Source organism: Lissotriton helveticus, chromosome 7, assembly GCF_964261635.1.
Source record: "Lissotriton helveticus chromosome 7, aLisHel1.1, whole genome shotgun sequence".
Taxonomy (NCBI): Eukaryota; Metazoa; Chordata; class Amphibia; order Caudata; family Salamandridae; genus Lissotriton; species Lissotriton helveticus.
The window spans coordinates 1670475236-1670497822 of NC_136068.1; positions in this window are offsets into that span (position 1 = coordinate 1670475236).

The window sequence follows — 22587 nt, forward strand, 5'->3', positions numbered from 1 at the left end:
TTCCTGCTGTGTTTAGTCTGAAAGGGGTGTGCAGTGGGTGTTGTGGTGGGCATTCCCCCACAACACACACTGATATTTACGTTGCAGCCTAAATAGTAGCCAACACAATCCTTAACACCAGCAAAACCCTTGTCTCAAGTTGGCAATCAGAGGAGAACTGCTTCATTTCTCCTTGTTTTTGCATTGTCTATGTGTGCTGCCTTGTGCAGCACACAAGGGAAAAGCTAAATGCCATGGTGTGTTTATGTACAGGAAGGGAGAGCTAGGTACCTGTAGATAAACAAACCTTTTTTTTTAATGATGTTTTGTAACTTGCAAGTGTGCTGCATGAAGCAGCACACATGTAAGTTAGTAAATGGCATTTGAGGCTTGTTTATATGCAGGAAGGGACACCTTCCTGTACATGAAGGAAACCTCCCTGCTTGCAGACACCCGTGCACTCTGGTGTATGGGTGCCTGCGTTGGCGCTAAGTTGTGAAATTTAGCGCCATCGCAGGTGGAAAAGTAAGGCTGCACCATGACCTTATGGATATGGTGTAGCCTTACTTTTCCAAGGTGGTGGAGAGAGGCGTTAAGCCGAGAAGGATAACGCCTCCCTACGCCACTTCCTTGTGAATATGACCCTGCATATGTTTCTGGTATGCAGACTCACTAGATGGTTTCTCACTTGGTGGAGACACAGTGACGGCTCACAGTCGGATTTTTGCAGGGCGGTGGTGCAGGATGCTGGTGCAGGGCAGGTGAGGGGCAAGATGGGGGTAGTGATATTGAGTTGACGTGCTTGAGTTAGGTAAGTAATAAATGAATCCTACTATTTAACTTGCACTTGCTGCTACACCAAGTTAGCTATGAAGTATGGGCAAGGTAATCGGTTGAATTTATTTTTTACTAACCTAACACCAGCACGTAGTGTCTTCAACTTCACTACCCCCCATCCTGCACCCCAACCAGCACAACTGCCATTTACCATTGCCCCACAGGGCTCACACTGCGAGCCGTCAATATGTACACATGCACATGCAGACACATTTACTGGAGATGTGTCAGGATGTCTACATTGCCTCCTTGCCTCACTATCACACATTTACAAATTGTCTGCACAGGGCCCCATCTCTCTGATACTTGACATGTGGATGCACTGTGTGTGTGACTAATCATGTGCCTGAGTGGCTTTGAGCCCATCTCCCCCGTCCCTTCAGTTCCTGGTTGGTTGGTACCCACCCTGTCGCTGTTGTGTCTGGTCGTGTTGAGCAGTATCCTTTCCCGGAACTCCGACCACCGTCTCCTCACTGATGACTTGTGGCACGTATTCCTCCAACCGATCCAGCTCCTCCTGTGGCGCTGGACTTCCACTTCCAGTCTGCATTGCTGCTTTCAGGTTGGCTGCAAGTTTCTGCTTGGTCTTGCACTTGGCATCATGCCAGCACATCTTGCAGTCATCCACTGTCCTCCTCACCTCTCTGACAGCATTTACCTTGGCCACGATGGACTGCCATATAGTGTTTCCGGTAGACAGTTTCACTGTGGAACTAACAAAAAGTTGTTGCTGGTGTTCTGTCACCTCCGCAATCAGGACCTGTTTTTTCTCCATACTGACCCTCATCTTTTTCTTCTTCTTCTCCTTGGTCTTCTCCGGGGTCTCTAGCTGGTCCTCCTGGGTGTTTGGTTGTTGTTGGCCTCTGTGCTGGACCCAGGCTCCTCCATAATCCTTCTCATATGTTTCCTTTTTTGTTTTGTGTGTTTGGGCTGCATAGCGGGCGTTTTATAGTGGTTTTGTGTGCCAAAAGTAAAAAAAAGGTGCCCTGACTCTGATTAGCATGCCGTTCCTGGTCGCTAATTGGCCCGTCACCACTTTTTTCACTTTAGCGTGACGACTTTTATTGCTCTAATGCTAACCTTAACACCGGACATTTGACTAAGTAGGGGAAATGATTGCCTGTTAGCGGCGTGTTGTGAACGCGCAGCTAACACAGGGATACATTTCCGCGATAAAAAAACTAACACTAACTGAGAATATCCCCAGGCATCAGACTGGATCAGGAAGGTTTCGCTAGCAGTACCCCTGAGCATTAGTATGCACCGAGATGACGTCACGGAGACTACTTAGGTGCCCCCCATGTGTGCTGACATCAGTTCTTTCTTTTTCCGTGCCAGTAAGTGCAGGTCTAGTTGGAGCACGTACCTCAGTAATTTTTTCACTATCTTTTTGAGACTTTTTGTCCCCTGTTGGTTTTCTCTGGTGCAAGTAGAGATGCCTGGTTTCAAGTCCTGCGAGTCCTGTCGTCGCAATATGTCGGTGACAGACCCTCATAAAGTCTGTCCCTACTGCCTGGAGCGGGACCATGACTCCCGGTCCTGTCTGGACTGTAGGGCTCTGGCCCGAAGGCCTTGAGGGAGCGACGCTGGAAGTTGCTTGATGTTTGGCACTTGTCCCCGCGCCGCTCAAAGTCCAGGGGTCATTTCTGTGACCGCTCGCGGAGCCGTCATCACCGCTCCTCGGGATCCAAGTCTTAACCCTTGGATTCGGGTATCCTGGAGGCCTATGCTGACTGCACCAGCGGCGGAGGACGATTGGGAGGGGGTAGGAGGACCCTCTTTCTCGTCAGTGTGATTCTGAAAAGGACTGGGTGGAAAATTTGGAGGAGGCCGGCAGCCTTGATGTCTTCTCTGATCCGAGGTTGCCTCACCCCCGCCCACTATGAAGGAAGGCGCCTCGTATATGGTGGTGCTCCGTCGGGGCAGTGGAGGTCCTTAGCCTCGATCACCCCACGGTGACCCTTAAGACTAATCTCCTCACTGAGGTGCTCCAGTTGGCGTCCACCTCATCAGAGCCACTGCTGCCCTTTAACAATGTCGCGGCCGGCCACAGGGGCTCCTGTGTATAAAAAGGTCGCCAGGCATCATCGCCCGGTGCCGGGTGACCCTACCTTTCTGACTACTCATCCCACTGGGGTGTTTAGTCATTCAAGCTTTTCCCATGTCTCAGTTGGATAAGGACTCAACAAAGTTGGAACAGTTTAGTAAGCGGGTGTTCTCGTCGGCAAGCTTAGGGCTGCGATCGGTGAACACAGTGTGCCTTTTGGGCCGCTATTCCCACGGGATGTGGGATGCCGTTGCTGAGGTGTTGCCTAAGTGCCCGGAGGAGGTACAGACTGTGCTGTCTCGGGCTGTGGCTGAGGGTAAGGATGCAGCTAGATTCGCCATTTGTTGTGGCTTTGACAACACAGACTCCCTCGGTAGGGCAATCTCCATGACCGTGGTGCTTTGTCGCCATGCCTGTTTGAGATCCACCGGATTCTCCCTGGACGTCCAGAGCTCGCTCATGGATATGCCTTTTGACAGCACTCACCTGTTTGGTGATAAGGCCGACACTGCACTGGAGCGTTTTAAGGACTCTCGAGCTACGGCCAAGTCCTTGGGCCTTTCCACCACGCGCCCGGCCATGTCTACCTTTCATTCCTTTCGTGGCCATGGCAGAGGCGCCCCTACCCATTCGTCCAGCCAAAAGCCTGCGCAGAACCAAACTCGGCACACCCGTTGACATGGAGGACGTTGGGGTGGCTCCGGGGGCCGACATGAGGGTCAGTCCAACTCCACCCCCACGACGTATACCTCGAAACCTTCCTAGTCTGTTTCAGGTCGCACAGCACGCCAATGGGTGGCAGGATTCGTCATCACCTTTTCCATTGGCGCTCTGTCACTTCCGACAAGTGGATGCTGCAACACGTCAGGAGGGGTTACTCCCTCCTCTTCGAATCTACCCCATGCCACCTCGATAACACTGCATGTCTGGGGATCATTTTGCGCTTTCCAGCAGGGCGTTATGGCCCTCTTGGCCAAAGGGGCCATCAAGCGCATTCCTGGGCCGTAAGTAGGATGTGGATGTTAGTCCCACTACTTTCTGGTCCCCAAGAAGGACAAAGGGGGTTTGTGCCCCATCTTTGACCTCAGGGACGTCAATCACTTCCTCCGGAAGGAGAAGTTCAAGATGTTGATTCTGGCTCAGGTTTTGACTGCCCTCTTCCCTGGAGACTGGATGGAAGCGTTGGACTTGCAGGATGCATATTTTCACATCCCCGTCCTGCCGGCCCACTGGAGTTACCTGCAGTTCACAGTAGACCAGGAGCATTTTCAGATTGCCGTGCTCCCCTTCGGCCTTACCAGTGCCCCTCGGGTGTTCACGAAAGTGATGGCGGTGGTTGCAGCTCACCTACGCAGGTCAGGGGTGTCACTCTTCCCCTACCTCAATGACTGGTTTTTGAATGCGGGCTCGCCCCAGGCAGTCGTCTCTCAACTTCAGACTACGGCAGAGCTCCTGCACTTACTGGGGTTCTTCATCAATGTGCCAAAATCGCACCTGAGTCCCTCTCAGAAGCATCCCTTCATCGCAGCGTTTCTGGATTCGACACAGTTGCGGGTTTATCCCCTATGCATGGAGTCCGGGATATTCAGGCTATGATTCTGATCTTTCTGCCTCTATCCCTGGTTTCAGTCAGGATTACCCTCTGTCTCCTGGGCCTGATGGCCTCCTGCATCCTGCTGGTACAACATTGCATATGCGGGCTCTGCAGTGGGACCTGAAGTACCAGTGGGCACAGCATCAGGGCAACCTGTCCGATCATGTCCAGACCTCGGAGGGCACTGCACGACACTTGCAGACGTGGCTCGCTAATCGCGAATGGGTCAATGGCAGATCCCTCTCCCTTCCCCAACCGGAGCACACAGTGGTGACGGATGTGTCCCTCCTGGGATGGGGAGGCCACTTGGGAGAGGCGGAGATCAGAGGCCTCTGGTATTTAGCGCCATGTCAACCTTTTGGAGCTTCAGGCGATCCGACTTGCACTGAAAGCATTCCTTCCCTCTGTCCGGGGAAGTGCAGTGCAGGTGTTCACAGACAACACAACTGCCATGTGTTACTGCAACAAACAGGGCGGCGTGGGGTCGTGACCCTATGTCAGGAGGCTCTGCACCTGTGGACATGGCCGGAAGATCAATGCATTACCTTGGTGGTTCAACACCTGGCAGGTTCTCTGAATGCCAGGGCAGACGAACTCAGCCGTCGGTGCATGATGGATCACGAATGGTGTCTAAACTCGGATGTGGCGCAAGGTCTCTTTCTGCAGTGCGGAGAGCCTTGGTTATATTTATTTGCCACCGAATAGAACGTGCAATGTCATCAGTTCTGCGCTTTTCGTAGCGAGTGGAATTGCAGTCTGTTGTACGCCTTTCTGCCTATACCACTTCTGGCCAGAGTGCTGAAGGAGATTCGGCGCGACCGGGCCCAAGTCATTCTTGTGACATCGGATTGGGCACAAAGATACTGGTATCCCAAGCTACTTAGCATGCCGATCGATCCCCCGATCTGACTGCCTCTTCGGGAAGATATTCTGTCACAACAGCAGGGGACGGTATTCCACCCGAACCTGTCCAGCCTCCACCTCCATGCGTGGAGATTGAGCGGCAACAGTTGACAGCTTTCGATCTTCCTCCCGTAGTCTGTGATGTCATTGTGGCAGCCAGGCGTCCCTCCACAAAACGGTATACGCCTGCAGGTGGAACAAGTTTGTGGCATGGTGCACAGCGAAGGCTCTGGATCCCCTTTATGCCCCTCTGTCCAAGGTTCTTTTGTTCCTTCTCTCTTTGGCCCAGGGCTCTGCTCTGGCCACTATCAAAGGTTATCTTTCGGCCATTTCCGCCTTTCTACGGCTTCCTTAGTAGCCCTCTCTTTTAAGTCCCCAGTTGTTAACCGTTTTCTGAAAGGCATTACGCACACGTTCCCTCCCGTGCCGTTCATCATGCCTCAATGGGACTTATACCTTGTCTTGACATTTCTGATGTGCGCTCTCTTCGAGCCCCTACGTAACTGTCCTTTGCGTCTTCTCACCTTAAAGACTGTTTTCCTGGTTGCTATCACCTCTGCCAGATTAGAGAGTGAGCTCCAGGCTCTTTCTTCTAAACCCCCTTTCCTTTCTCTTCATCCGGACAAGATGGTTTGGAGGACCCGTCCTTCTTTCTTGCCAAAGGTTGTCACGCCCTTCCACATTTGGCAGACCATCACTTTGCCGACCTACTTTCCGCCTCTGCATCCTCCCAAAGAGGAAGAGAGGCTCCACCGTCTGGACACAAAACATGCTCTCTCCTTCTACCTGGGCCGCACACAACAGTTCCGGGTGGATGACCCGCTCTTTGTTGGCTACGTGGGTGCCAAAAAAGTTTGGGCTGTGCACAAACGGACCATCTTTCAGTGGGTCATTCTCTGCATCAAGGCCTGTTAATTGTTGGCTAAGAAGTAGCCTCCTGTGGGGCTCGTGCCCATTCCACCAGGGCAACAGCGGCCATTACTTCCTTGGGACGCGGCGTTCCCTTGCAGGACATTTGTCAGGCAGCTACGAGGGCCTCGCTGCACACGTTTACCAAGCATTACTGTCTTGACAGTCAAGTCCGGAGAGACGGCATCTTTGGCCGTTCTGTTCTTCGTGACTTTCTGGTGTAATCTTATTTGCATACCCACCACTGGGGTTGTTATTGCTGGGTTATCCATTCTAAGATAAGGAATCTATCACTAACGTGTCTCTTTCAGATGCACAAGTTACTACTTGTGTAACGATATATCTGTAAGAGACATTAGTTAATGATATATTCCTTACCGCCCCACCCATCCTCCCCGTTCTGCAAGCTGATTACTAGGGTTAAGGACATCCCTTTCAGGGCCCTAGTTTCATGGCACCTGGAGTCGTTTTTTTTCATGGCTTTGCGTTCCTGGCGCGGAAAGTCATGCACAAAACTGATGTCAGCACGCATGGGTGGCGCCTAAGTAGTCTTCGTGACATCATCTCGGCGCATACGACACCAGTGACGGACGCAGAGCACACAATGCCACTTACTGACACGCAGGGGTACTGCTAGCAAAACTTTCCGTATCCAGTCTGACGCCTGGGGATATTCTAAGGAAAGGGATCTATCACCAACTAATGTCTCTTACAGTAGTAACTTGTGCTTTTCTGCCTGTCTGCTGAATCTTTCTAGGGTACATGTGGATCGTCTTAATCAGTTGAGTTTAAGGGGGCAGAAGTGACAAATACACACTTTGACATGGTATGCAGCTTCCTTAGCTTCTACACGCTTAATAGCCTCTGTACCTTTAATAAAAATGCACATCGTCCTAATAAACAGAATTAGCTAGTTTAAACCAGAAGAAAGTTAAAAAAGCTTGCCAAACATAAAACGGTGAAACATTCTTAAAGCTACAAGTTAACTAGTAGAAGGAAAGCACAATTAGTCCATTGCAAAATGTTTACACTGTGAAATAAAAAAAGTTCTATGGAAAGGCCATAGAGCCAGAAGGATTATTGATTTAATACGCGGCTGGAGCAACTCAGCGTATTTATGTATAGGAAGAGCTTCCAGTGTTATTTATACAAGACACATAGTTCCTCTGTCATTATTTATTATTATTCATGGGATTCATGAGTTAACAATTTAGTAAGATTCTTGTAATCATTTCAAAAGCAGTAAACAAGCAGTGAAAATACTGCACGCAGAAACTTACTTGTGTTCCCAAAACGTGGCTTTACAGTGGTGGACAACATGATTTCGGTTGCTGCATTGTGAACTTGTATCATACTTAAGAAAAGTAGACAAAATATTCCTACATATAGAGTCTGTGATTGGTATCTCCATACTCTTTTGTGCATTCTGAAGTGGTTATTTACAAAACTCCAGTGGTGTGGAGAGCCTGGGACTCACGTCTGAGCATCCCCAGCACACTCGGGGTGAAAATTGCAAAAAATACAGTTGATGGACAGAACGTAGAACAATGTCATACATTCACCCCAGTACAAGGATCTGGGCCTAAATCCATCGTTTTTTTACACTCCACACCACCCTGGGTTAGACGCTGGCTATATGCAAATCAGCTCTGACCCTGTGCCTCATGGGAACAGTCCAGTCCGAACTACCAAGCCATGTCTTTCCCAGACCGGAATCAAGCATCCAAGGACCGGTTTCTGGCTATCAGCCTTCATCAGCCTGGATAGCTTGACTCCAGTGGTGTGGAGAGCCTGGGACTCATGTCTGAGCATCCCCAGCACACTCGGGGTGAAAATTGCAAAAAATACAGTTGATGGACAGAACGTAGAACAATGTCATGCATTCACCCCAGTACAAGGATCTGGGCCTAAATCCATCGTTCTTTTACACTCCACACCACCCTGGGTTAGACACTGGCTATATGCAAATCAGCTCTGACCCTGTGCCTCATGGGAACAGTCCAGTCCGAACTACCAAGCCATGTCTTTCCCAGACCGGAATCAAGCATCCAAGGACCGGTTTCTGGCTATCAGCCTTCATCAGCCTGGATAGCTTGACTCCAGTGGTGTGGAGAGCCTGGGACTCACGTCTGAGCATCCCCAGCACACTCGGGGTGAAAATTGCAAAAAATACAGTTGATGGACAGAACGTAGAACAATGTCATACATTCACCCCAGTACAAGGATCTGGGCCTAAATCCATCGTTTTTTTACACTCCACACCACCCTGGGTTAGACACTGGCTATATGCAAATCAGCTCTGACCCTGTGCCTCATGGGAACAGTCCAGTCCGAACTACCAAGCCATGTCTTTCCCAGACCGGAATCAAGCATCCAAGGACCGGTTTCTGGCTATCAGCCTTCATCAGCCTGGATAGCTTGACTCCAGTGGTGTGGAGAGCCTGGGACTCACGTCTGAGCATCCCCAGCACACTCGGGGTGAAAATTGCAAAAAATACAGTTGATGGACAGAACGTAGAACAATGTCATACAGTCACCCCAGTACAAGGATCTGGGCCTAAATCCACCCAGGGTGGTGTGGAGTGCAAAAAAACGATGGATTTAGGCCCAGATCCTTGTACTGGGGTGAATGTATGACATTGTTCTACGTTCTGTCCATCAACTGTGTTTTTTGCAATTTTTCACCCCGAGTGTGCTGGGTATGCTCAGACGTGAGTCCCAGGCTCTCCACACCACTGGAGTCAAGCTATCCAGGCTGATGAAGGCTGATAGCCAGAAACCGGTCCTTGGATGCTTGATTCCTGTCTGGGAAAGACATGGCTTGGTAGTTCGGACTGGACTGTTCCCATGAGGCACAGGGTCAGAGCTGATTTGCATATAGCCAGTGTCTGACCCAGGGTGGTGTGGAGTGCAAAAAAACGATGGATTTAGGCCCAGATCCTTGTACTGGGGTGAATGTATGACATTGTTCTACATTCTGTCCATCAACTGTGTTTTTTGCAATTTTTCACCCCGAGTGTGCTGGGTATGCTCAGACGTGAGTCCCAGGCTCTCCACACCACTGGAGTCAAGCTATCCAGGCTGATGAAGGCTGATAGCCAGAAACCGGTCCTTGGATGCTTGATTCCTGTCTGGGAAAGACATGGCTTGGTAGTTCGGACTGGACTGTTCCCATGAGGCACAGGGTCAGAGCTGATTTGCATATAGCCAGTGTCTGACCCAGGGTGGTGTGGAGTGCAAAAAAACGATGGATTTAGGCCCAGATCCTTGTACTGGGGTGAATATATGACATTGTTCTACATTCTGTCCATCAACTGTGTTTTTTGCAATTTTTCACCCCGAGTGTGCTGGGTATGCTCAGACGTGAGTCCCAGGCTCTCCACACCACTGGAGTCAAGCTATCCAGGCTGATGAAGGCTGATAGCCAGAAACCGGTCCTTGGATGCTTGATTCCTGTCTGGGAAAGACATGGCTTGGTAGTTCGGACTGGACTGTTCCCATGAGGCACAGGGTCAGAGCTGATTTGCATATAGCCAGTGTCTGACCCAGGGTGGTGTGGAGTGCAAAAAAACGATGGATTTAGGCCCAGATCCTTGTACTGGGGTGAATGTATGACATTGTTCTACATTCTGTCCATCAACTGTGTTTTTTGCAATTTTTCACCCCGAGTGTGCTGGGTATGCTCAGACGTGAGTCCCAGGCTCTCCACACCACTGGAGTCAAGCTATCCAGGCTGATGAAGGCTGATAGCCAGAAACCGGTCCTTGGATGCTTGATTCCTGTCTGGGAAAGACATGGCTTGGTAGTTCGGACTGGACTGTTCCCATGAGGCACAGGGTCAGAGCTGATTTGCATATAGCCAGTGTCTGACCCAGGGTGGTGTGGAGTGCAAAAAAACGATGGATTTAGGCCCAGATCCTTGTACTGGGGTGAATGTATGACATTGTTCTACATTCTGTCTATCAACTGTGTTTTTTGCAATTTTTCACCCCGAGTGTGCTGGGTATGCTCAGACGTGAGTCCCAGGCTCTCCACACCACTGGAGTCAAGCTATCCAGGCTGATGAAGGCTGATAGCCAGAAACCGGTCCTTGGATGCTTGATTCCTGTCTGGGAAAGACATGGCTTGGTAGTTCGGACTGGACTGTTCCCATGAGGCACAGGGTCATAGCTGATTTGCATATAGCCAGTGTCTGACCCAGGGTGGTGTGGAGTGCAAAAAAACGATGGATTTAGGCCCAGATCCTTTTACTGGGGTGAATATATGACATTGTTCTACATTCTGTCCATCAACTGTGTTTTTTGCAATTTTTCACCCCGAGTGTGCTGGGTATGCTCAGACGTGAGTCCCAGGCTCTCCACACCACTGGAGTCAAGCTATCCAGGCTGATGAAGGCTGACAGCCAGAAACCGGTCCTTGGATGCTTGATTCCTGTCTGGGAAAGACATGGCTTGGTAGTTCGGACTGGACTGTTCCCATGAGGCACAGGGTCCGAGCTGATTTGCATATAGCCAGTGTCTGACCCAGGGTGGTGTGGAGTGCAAAAAAACGATGGATTTAGGCCCAGATCCTTGTAATGGGGTGAATGTATGACATTGTTCTACATTCTGTCCATCAACTGTGTTTTTTGCAATTTTTCACCCCGAGTGTGCTGGGTATGCTCAGACGTGAGTCCCAGACTCTCCACACCACTGGAGTCAAGCTATCCAGGCTGATGAAGGCTGATAGCCAGAAACCGGTCCTTGGATGCTTGATTCCTGTCTGGGAAAGACATGGCTTGGTAGTTCGGACTGGACTGTTCCAATGAGGCACAGGGTCAGAGCTGATTTGCATATAGCCAGTGTTTGACCCAGGGTGGTGTGGAGTGCAAAAAAACGATGGATTTAGGCCCAGATCCTTGTACTGGGGTGAATGTATGACATTGTTCTACATTCTGTCCATCAACTGTGTTTTTTGCAATTTTTCACCCCGAGTGTGCTGGGTATCCTCAGACGTGAGTCCCAGGCTCTCCACACCACTGGAGTCAAGCTATCCAGGCTGATGAAGGCTGATAGCCAGAAACCGGTCCTTGGATGCTTGATTCCTGTCTGGGAAAGACATGGCTTGGTAGTTCGGACTGGACTGTTCCCATGAGGCACAGGGTCAGAGCTGATTTGCATATAGCCAGTGTCTGACCCAGGGTGGTGTGGAGTGCAAAAAAACGATGGATTTAGGCCCAGATCCTTGTACTGGAGTGAATGTATGACATTGTTCTACATTCTGTCCATCAACTGTGTTTTTTGCAATTTTTCACCCCGAGTGTGCTGGGTATGCTCAGACGTGAGTCCCAGGCTCTCCACACCACTGGAGTCAAGCTATCCAGGCTGATGAAGGCTGATAGCCAGAAACCGGTCCTTGGATGCTTGATTCCTGTCTGGGAAAGACATGGCTTGGTAGTTCGGACTGGACTGTTCCCATGAGGCACAGGGTCAGAGCTGATTTGCATATAGCCAGTGTCCGACCCAGGGTGGTGTGGAGTGCAAAAAAACGATGTATTTAGGCCCAGATCCTTGTACTGGGGTGAATGTATGACATTGTTCTACATTCTGTCTATCAACTGTGTTTTTTGCAATTTTTCACCCCGAGTGTGCTGGGTATGCTCAGACGTGAGTCCCAGGCTCTCCACACCACTGGAGTCAAGCTATCCAGGCTGATGAAGGCTGATAGCCAGAAACCGGTCCTTGGATGCTTGATTCCTGTCTGGGAAAGACATGGCTTGGTAGTTCGGACTGGACTGTTCCCATGAGGCACAGGGTCATAGCTGATTTGCATATAGCCAGTGTCTGACCCAGGGTGGTGTGGAGTGCAAAAAAACGATGGATTTAGGACCAGATCCTTGTACTGGGGTGAATATATGACATTGTTCTACATTCTGTCCATCAACTGTGTTTTTTGCAATTTTTCACCCCGAGTGTGCTGGGTATGCTCAGACGTGAGTCCCAGGCTCTCCATACCACTGGAGTCAAGCTATCCAGGCTGATGAAGGCTGATAGCCAGAAACCGGTCCTTGGATGCTTGATTCCTGTCTGGGAAAGACATGGCTTGGTAGTTCGGACTGGACTGTTCCCATGAGGCACAGGGTCAGAGCTGATTTGCATATAGCCAGTGTCTGACCCAGGGTGGTGTGGAGTGCAAAAAAACGATGGATTTAGGCCCAGATCCTTGTACTGGGGTGAATGTATGACATTGTTCTACATTCTGTCCATCAACTGTGTTTTTTGCAATTTTTCACCCCGAGTGTGCTGGGTATCCTCAGACGTGAGTCCCAGGCTCTCCACACCACTGGAGTCAAGCTATCCAGTCTGATGAAGGCTGATAGCCAAAAACCGGTCCTTGGATGCTTGATTCCTGTCTGGGAAAGACATGGCTTGGTAGTTCAGACTGGACTGTTCCCATGAGGCACAGGGTCAGAGCTGATTTGCATATAGCCAGTGTCTGACCCAGGGTGGTGTGGAGTGCAAAAAAACGATGGATTTAGGCCCAGATCCTTGTACTGGGGTGAATGTATGACATTGTTCTACATTCTGTCCATCAACTGTGTTTTTTGCAATTTTTCACCCCGAGTGTGCTGGGTATGCTCAGACGTGAGTCCCAGGCTCTCCACACCACTGGAGTCAAGCTATCCAGGCTGATGAAGGCTGATAGCCAAAAACCGGTCCTTGGATGCTTGATTCCTGTCTGGGAAAGACATGGCTTGGTAGTTCGGACTGGACTGTTCCCATGAGGCACAGGGTCAGAGCTGATTTGCATATAGCCAGTGTCTGACCCAGGGTGGTGTGGAGTGCAAAAAAACGATGGATTTAGGCCCAGATCCTTGTACTGGGGTGAATGTATGACATTGTTCTACATTCTGTCCATCAACTGTGTTTTTTGCAATTTTTCACCCCGAGTGTGCTGGGTATGCTCAGACGTGAGTCCCAGGCTCTCCACACCACTGGAGTCAAGCTATCCAGGCTGATGAATGCTGATAGCCAGAAACCGGTCCTTGGATGCTTGATTCCTGTCTGGGAAAGACATGGCTTGGTAGTTCGGACGGGACTGTTCCCATGAGGCACAGGGTCAGAGCTGATTTGCATATAGCCAGTGTCTGACCCAGGGTGGTGTGGAGTGCAAAAAAATGATGGATTTAGGCCCAGATCCTTGTATTGGGGTGAATATATGACATTGTTCTACATTCTGTCCATCAGCTGTGTTTTTTGCAATTTTTCACCCCGAGTGTGCTGGGTATGCTCAGACGTGAGTCCCAGGCTCTCCACACCACTGGAGTCAAGCTATCCAGGCTGATGAAGGCTGATAGCCAGAAACCGGTCCTTGGATGCTTGATTCCTGTCTGGGAAAGACATGGCTTGGTAGTTCGGACTGGACTGTTCCCATGAGGCACAGGGTCAGAGCTGATTTGCATATAGCCAGTTTCTGACCCAGGGTGGTGTGGAGTGCAAAAAAACGATGGATTTAGGCCCAGATCCTTGTACTGGGGTGAATGTATGACATTGTTCTACATTCTGTCCATCAACTGTATTTTTTGCAATTTTTCACCCCAAGTGTGCTGGGTATGCTCAGACGAGAGTCCCAGGCTCTCCACACCACTGGAGTCAAGCTATCCAGGCTGATGAAGGCTGATAGCCAGAAACCGGTCCTTGGATGCTTGATCCCTGTCTGGGAAAGACATGGCTTGGTAGTTCGGACTGGACTGTTCCCATGAGGCACAGGGTCAGAGCTGATTTGCATATAGCCAGTGTCTGACCCAGGGTGGTGTGGAGTGCAAAAAAACGATGGATTTAGACCCAGATCCTTGTACTGGGGTGAATGTATGACATTGTTCTACATTCTGTCCATCAACTGTGTTTTTTGCAATTTTTCACCCCGAGTGTGCTGGGTATGCTCAGACGTGAGTCCCAGGCTCCCCACACCACTGGAGTCAAGCTATCCAGGCTGATGAAGGCTGATAGCCAGAAACCGGTCCTTGGATGCTTGATTCCTGTATGGGAAAGACATGGTTTGGTAGTTCGGACTGGACTGTTCCCATGAGGCACATGGTCAGAGCTGATTTGCATATAGCCAGTGTCTAACCCAGGGTGGTGTGGAGTGCAAAAAAACGATGGATTTAGGCCCAGATCCTTGTACTGGGGTGAATGTATGACATTGTTCTACATTCTGTCTATCAACTGTGTTTTTTGCAATTTTTCACCCCGAGTGTGCTGGGTATGCTCAGACGTGAGTCCCAGGCTCTCCACACCACTGGAGTCAAGCTATCCAGGCTGATGAAGGCTGATAGCCAGAAACCGGTCCTTGGATGCTTGATTCCTGTCTGGGAAAGACATGGCTTGGTAGTTCGGACTGGACTGTTCCCATGAGGCACAGGGTCATAGCTGATTTGCATATAGCCAGTGTCTGACCCAGGGTGGTGTGGAGTGCAAAAAAACGATGGATTTAGGCCCAGATCCTTGTACTGGGGTGAATATATGACATTGTTCTACATTCTGTCCATCAACTGTGTTTTTTGCAATTTTTCACCCCGAGTGTGCTGGGTATGCTCAGACGTGAGTCCCAGGCTCTCCACACCACTGGAGTCAAGCTATCCAGGCACGATCGCGCACTCCTGAGGCGGAAGCCGGGAGGTTTTAAAAATTGCTTTTTGTGTCACTGAATAATTTGTATTTTAACTCACCACGCGCTAACAAGCGCCAGGGCACTCACCTGCACTGGGAATTTCAGCGAGCAGCGGACCTAGCGCTCACTCGCTGTTTAACTTTCCCCTGCCTCAAACGCCAAGCCGGCGAGAACTTAGGCCACGCCCCCTGAAGGCCACGCCCCCCTGACGCTGTATTTAAGGCGCTGCTTACAAGCGACCTTCAATCTCACGATCGCGCACTCCTGAGGCGGAAGCCGGGAGGTTTTAAAAATTGCTTTTTGTGTCACTGAATAATTTGTATTTTAACTCACCACGCGCTAACAAGCGCCAGGGCACTCACCTGCACTGGGAATTTCAGCGAGCAGCGGACCTAGCGCTCACTCGCTGTTTAACTTTCCCCTGCCTCAAACGCCAAGCCGGCGAGAACTTAGGCCACGCCCCCTGAAGGCCACGCCCCCCTGACCCCTACATCATGTGCTGCCACCGGAAGCGCAGCGGACGAGCGCAGCGGGAGCGCCGTTTGCGCGCCGAAGGCGCACCTAAGGCAAGCCCGTCTGCGCCCGTCCGCGCCCAGCCGGGCCTAGGGCCAGAACCCCTGCCGGACCAGACAGCCCTTGGGGTAAGCTATTCACGCCGTGACCTCCTTAGTCTTAGACCCCCTATTGATATTACATGTAACTATATCTATGATCCGGAAGGCCCATACAATACATGTACTCGCTGCCGCCCTGTCCAGCTCAAGCTCCCCTGCCGACATACTTTGCCCACAGCTCTCAAACTAGCCACCCTGAACTGCCGCTCTCTCCCCAGACATGCGTTGCTAATCAACCATCTCATTGAGGATCAGGAGCTCGATATCCTGTTCCTCTCAGAAACATGGATTACAAACCACTCGGACTCAGACGTCATCCTGGCTACCCCCCCAGGTTTTCTGGTTCAATCCCAGCCCCGCCCTTTGGGTAGAGGAGGAGGCCTGGCGATCATCTACCGGGACCACCTTACCTGCAGAATCCACGACGCCCAGATCACGGACTCTGAAAGCCTCCAATTTTCCATCCACGTAGGTCCAACCCACACGCTTGCGGGACTCCTAATCTACCGTCCCCCCGGCAATATGAGCTCTTTCACTAGAGCGCTCCTTGAGACTATCGCATCGCAAGCCCACTCCACCCCCAACTTCTCCATAATAGGGGATCTTAACATCCATTTCGATGACCCCACAGATACAGGAGCGGCTGAATTGATTGGAGAACTGGCAACATTTGGCCTCCATCTAGCTAATTCTGGTGCCACGCACACTAAAGGCCATCTGCTTGATCCAGTATTTACGAATGACACCACTCTTCAAGTCACTAAGTCCCTTCCCCTACCATGGACGGACCATTTCATGGTCCCTTTCCGCATTCCAGGAGTAGCCAAGAAACTCCACAAACCCACCACCTACATTAAAGATAGAGCATGGGCCAGACTATCCCCTGAGGACTGGACCAAAACACTGAATTTATCGATCCCGACTCCCTCGGAAGACCCGACCACCGCGGACAGTAAATTCAGAACCTGGATTACCACCTCCCTTGACTCCATTCTCCCAATAAAAACTCGGGAAAATAAGAACCATAAACTAGGATCCGCTCCATGGTATACTCCGGAACTCCGGGTCCTTCGCAAACAATGTAAAAAAGCTGAACGGACATGGAGAAAAGACTGGCAGCACGCAAGTAAAGTGGAGTATCAACAAACGGTGAGACTATACAAAGGTTCCCTAAAAATCGCCAAAGCCTCTCATTATGATACCAGGATTAAAAACGCTACTAATTCGGCAAGGGAATCATATCTCATCGTTAAAGAGCTACTGAAAAAATCTGTCCCACTCTCATCTAACACTACGCCTGTGGACAGAAGTAATGAGCTGGCCAACTACTTCAACGCCAAAATCGACCGCATCTTAACATCTCTGCCCCCTCCCAGCCTACCCAACAACTCGAATGACGAGGGTTTCGCTAACTACGCAGTAAATAGCACGCTTCCTCAGCTCACCTCCTTCAAAGCAGTAACTAGAGACGAGGTAGAATCCACCTTAACCAAAATGAAAAGTGGATCCCCGTTAGACCCCGTCCCGATCAGATTCCTCAAAACTATTGCCCCAGTCGTAGTACCCACAATTACGGAGCTCATAAATACATCACTCTCCCAAGGCTCGGTCCCCCCCAGCTGGAAATGTGCAATTGTTAAGGCACTCCTTAAAAAACCCCAGCTTGACCCAGCCGACATGGCGAACTACAGACCTATTTCTCTCCTCCCTGGTACCAGTAAGATGGCTGAGAAACTGGTCAATGGCCAATTGTCATGTTACCTGGAAGCCAATAACATCTTACGGCAGTCCCAGACGGGTTTCCGTCCAGGTCATGGCACGGACTCCGCCCTCCTCGCTGTCATCGAGGAGGCGAGATGCATCCTGGATTCAGGAGGATCAGTGGCAGTGATCCTCCTGGACCTAAGCGCAGCCTTCGACACAGTCAACCATCGTGTCCTTCTCCATCGGCTAGCTGCTGCAGGGATTGCAAACTCAGCGCTCAAGTGGATAGAGTCCTTCCTCTCAGGGCGATCGTACCAGGTGTGGGATGGCGAATTCCACTCTGCCACCCTCCCACTCACGAGCGGAGTCCCCCAGGGGTCCTCATTAAGTCCAACCTTATTTAATGTCTACATGGCCCCCCTTGAAGACGTTGTCACCCCCTTTGGGATTAGAATAGTAAGCTACGCCGACGACACCCAACTAGTCGTCTCACTTTCCCAATTGGACAAACACCCGGACAATCTCCAAAACTGCCTTAAAAACATACACACCTGGATGTGCGAGTCAGCACTTAAATTAAATGGGTCCAAGACTGAGGTCATGCTTCTGGGCAAGCAGTGGTCCACCATCCCTCCCTCGGTCTGGCCAGACGTTTTCGGAGAAATCCCCACCCCGAAACAGGAAATCAAAACCCTAGGAGTCTGGCTAGAGCCCGAGCTGTCACTGAAGACTCAAGCCACCAAGACAGCAGGGACCTGCTTTGGCCTAATGCGCTCCATCAGGAAGATCCTTCCACTTCTCCCGCCACTATCCAGGAAACTCCTAGTACAGGGCCTGGTACTCGCAAGGCTGGACTACTGTAACATGATATACCTCGGAGCACCAGAATCTACCCTCACCAAACTCCAGCGAACGCAGAACGCAGCCGCCCGGCTACTCTGGAATCTCCCCTCCAGAGCATCAGCCAGGCATGCAATCCAGGACCTCCACTGGCTTCCTATCCGCCAAAGGGTCGATTTCAAGACCCTCTGCACTGCACATAAGCTGCTTAACGGTTCCGGCCCAAACATCTTAAGAAACCTGGTTACCCCTTACAAAGTCTCCAGGTCCCTCCGCTCGGAAAATGAGAATCTGGCCAACGTCCCCAGGCATAGGAAGACACGCTCAGGTGGCCGCCGCTTCTCGATCAATGCCTCCACGAGATGGAACGCCCTCCCCCGTACCCTCCGACTGGAATCCAATCACCTGCGGTTCAGGAAGAAATTGAAAACGATACTGTTCCCTAAATAAAAATTTCCCCCCTGTCTGCCCTCAGGTTCGCCTTCAAGATTTTAGCGCGGGGATGCCCTCGGGTCACCATGCGCTGTACAAATCGCTAAAATAAATAAAAATAAATAAATAAAATGAAGGCTGATAGCCAGAAACCGGTCCTTGGATGCTTGATTCCTGTCTGGGAAAGACATGGCTTGGTAGTTCGGACTGGACTGTTCCCATGAGGCACAGGGTCAGAGCTGATTTGCATATAGCCAGTGTCTGACCCAGGGTGGTGTGGAGTGCAAAAAAACGATGGATTTAGGCCCAGATCCTTGTACTGGGGTGAATGTATGACATTGTTCTACATTCTGTCCATCAACTGTGTTTTTTGCAATTTTTCACCCCGAGTGTGCTGGGTATCCTCAGACGTGAGTCCCAGGCTCTCCACACCACTGGAGTCAAGCTATCCAGGCTGATGAAGGCTGATAGCCAAAAACCGGTCCTTGGATGCTTGATTCCTGTCTGGGAAAGACATGGCTTGGTAGTTCAGACTGGACTGTTCCCATGAGGCACAGGGTCAGAGCTGATTTGCATATAGCCAGTGTCTGACCCAGGGTGGTGTGGAGTGCAAAAAAACGATGGATTTAGGCCCAGATCCTTGTACTGGGGTGAATGTATGACATTGTTCTACATTCTGTCCATCAACTGTGTTTTTTGCAATTTTTCACCCCGAGTGTGCTGGGTATGCTCAGACGTGAGTCCCAGGCTCTCCACACCACTGGAGTCAAGCTATCCAGGCTGATGAAGGCTGATAGCCAAAAACCGGTCCTTGGATGCTTGATTCCTGTCTGGGAAAGACATGGCTTGGTAGTTCGGACTGGACTGTTCCCATGAGGCACAGGGTCAGAGCTGATTTGCATATAGCCAGTGTCTGACCCAGGGTGGTGTGGAGTGCAAAAAAACGATGGATTTAGGCCCAGATCCTTGTACTGGGGTGAATGTATGACATTGTTCTACATTCTGTCCATCAACTGTGTTTTTTGCAATTTTTCACCCCGAGTGTGCTGGGTATGCTCAGACGTGAGTCCCAGGCTCTCCACACCACTGGAGTCAAGCTATCCAGGCTGATGAATGCTGATAGCCAGAAACCGGTCCTTGGATGCTTGATTCCTGTCTGGGAAAGACATGGCTTGGTAGTTCGGACGGGACTGTTCCCATGAGGCACAGGGTCAGAGCTGATTTGCATATAGCCAGTGTCTGACCCAGGGTGGTGTGGAGTGCAAAAAAATGATGGATTTAGGCCCAGATCCTTGTATTGGGGTGAATATATGACATTGTTCTACATTCTGTCCATCAGCTGTGTTTTTTGCAATTTTTCACCCCGAGTGTGCTGGGTATGCTCAGACGTGAGTCCCAGGCTCTCCACACCACTGGAGTCAAGCTATCCAGGCTGATGAAGGCTGATAGCCAGAAACCGGTCCTTGGATGCTTGATTCCTGTCTGGGAAAGACATGGCTTGGTAGTTCGGACTGGACTGTTCCCATGAGGCACAGGGTCAGAGCTGATTTGCATATAGCCAGTTTCTGACCCAGGGTGGTGTGGAGTGCAAAAAAACGATGGATTTAGGCCCAGATCCTTGTACTGGGGTGAATGTATGACATTGTTCTACATTCTGTCCATCAACTGTGTTTTTTGCAATTTTTCACCCCAAGTGTGCTGGGTATGCTCAGACGTGAGTCCCAGGCTCTCCACACCACTGGAGTCAAGCTATCCAGGCTGATGAAGGCTGATAGCCAGAAACCGGTCCTTGGATGCTTGATCCCTGTCTGGGAAAGACATGGCTTGGTAGTTCGGACTGGACTGTTCCCATGAGGCACAGGGTCAGAGCTGATTTGCATATAGCCAGTGTCTGACCCAGGGTGGTGTGGAGTGCAAAAAAACGATGGATTTAGGCCCAGATCCTTGTACTGGGGTGAATGTATGACATTGTTCTACATTCTGTCCATCAACTGTGTTTTTTGCAATTTTTCACCCCGAGTGTGCTGGGTATGCTCAGACGTGAGTCCCAGGCTCCCCACACCACTGGAGTCAAGCTATCCAGGCTGATGAAGGCTGATAGCCAGAAACCGGTCCTTGGATGCTTGATTCCTGTATGGGAAAGACATGGTTTGGTAGTTCGGACTGGACTGTTCCCATGAGGCACATGGTCAGAGCTGATTTGCATATAGCCAGTGTCTGACCCAGGGTGGTGTGGAGTGCAAAAAAACGATGGATTTAGGCCCAGATCCTTGTACTGGGGTGAATGTATGACATTGTTCTACATTCTGTCCATCAACTGTGTTTTTTGCAATTTTTCACCCCGAGTGTGCTGGGTATGCTCAGACGTGAGTCCCAGGCTCTCCACACCACTGGAGTCAAGCTATCCAGGCTGATGAAGGCTGATAGCCAGAAACCGGTCCTTGGATGCTTGATTCCTGTCTGGGAAAGACATGGCTTGGTAGTTCGGACTGGACTGTTCCCATGAGGCACAGGGTCAGAGCTGATTTGCATATAGCCAGTGTCTGACCCAGGGTGGTGTGGAGTGCAAAAAAACGATGGATTTAGGCCCAGATCCTTGTACTGGGGTGAATGTATGACATTGTTCTACATTCTGTCCATCAACTGTGTTTTTTGCAATTTTTCACCCCGAGTGTGCTGGGTATGCTCAGACGTGAGTCCCAGGCTCTCCACACCACTGGAGTCAAGCTATCCAGGCTGATGAATGCTGATAGCCAGAAACCGGTCCTTGGATGCTTGATTCCTGTCTGGGAAAGACATGGCTTGGTAGTTCGGACTGGACTGTTCCCATGAGGCACAGGGTCAGAGCTGATTTGCATATAGCCAGTGTCTGACCCAGGGTGGTGTGGAGTGCAAAAAAGTGATGGATTTAGGCCCAGATCCTTGTACTGGGGTGAATATATGACATTGTTCTACATTCTGTCCATCAGCTGTGTTTTTTGCAATTTTTCACCCCGAGTGTGCTGGGTATGCTCAGATGTGAGTCCCAGGCTCTCCACACCACTGGAGTCAAGCTATCCAGGCTGATGAAGGCTGATAGCCAGAAACCGGTCCTTGGATGCTTGATTCCTGTCTGGGAAAGACATGGCTTGGTAGTTCGGACTGGACTGTTCCCATGAGGCACAGGGTCAGAGCTGATTTGCATATAGCCAGTGTCTGACCCAGGGTGGTGTGGAGTGCAAAAAAACGATGGATTTAGGCCCAGATCCTTGTACTGGGGTGAATGTATGACATTGTTCTACATTCTGTCCATCAACTGTGTTTTTTGCAATTTTTCACCCCAAGTGTGCTGGGTATGCTCAGACGTGAGTCCCAGGCTCTCCACACCACTGGAGTCAAGCTATCCAGGCTGATGAAGGCTGATAGCCAGAAACCGGTCCTTGGATGCTTGATCCCTGTCTGGGAAAGACATGGCTTGGTAGTTCGGACTGGACTGTTCCCATGAGGCACAGGGTCAGAGCTGATTTGCATATACGCAGTGTCTGACCCAGGGTGGTGTGGAGTGCAAAAAAACGATGGATTTAGGCCCAGATCCTTGTACTGGGGTGAATGTATGACATTGTTCTACATTCTGTCCATCAACTGTGTTTTTTGCAATTTTTCACCCAGAGTGTGCTGGGTATGCTCAGACGTGAGTCCCAGGCTCTCCACACCACTGGAGTCAAGCTATCCAGGCTGATGAAGGCTGATAGCCAGAAACCGGTCCTTGGATGCTTGATTCCTGTCTGGGAAAGACATGGCTTGGTAGTTCGGACTGGACTGTTCCCATGAGGCACATGGTCAGAGCTGATTTGCATATATCCAGTGTCTGACCCAGGGTGGTGTGGAGTGCAAAAAAACGATGGATTTAGGCCCAGATCCTTGTACTGGGGTGAATGTATGACATTGTTCTACATTCTGTCCATCAACTGTGTTTTTTGCAAATTTTCACCCCGAGTGTGCTGGGTATGCTCAGACGTGAGTCCCATGCTCTCCACACCACTGGAGTCAAGCTATCCAGGCTGATGAAGGCTGATAGCCAGAAACCGGTCCTTGGATGC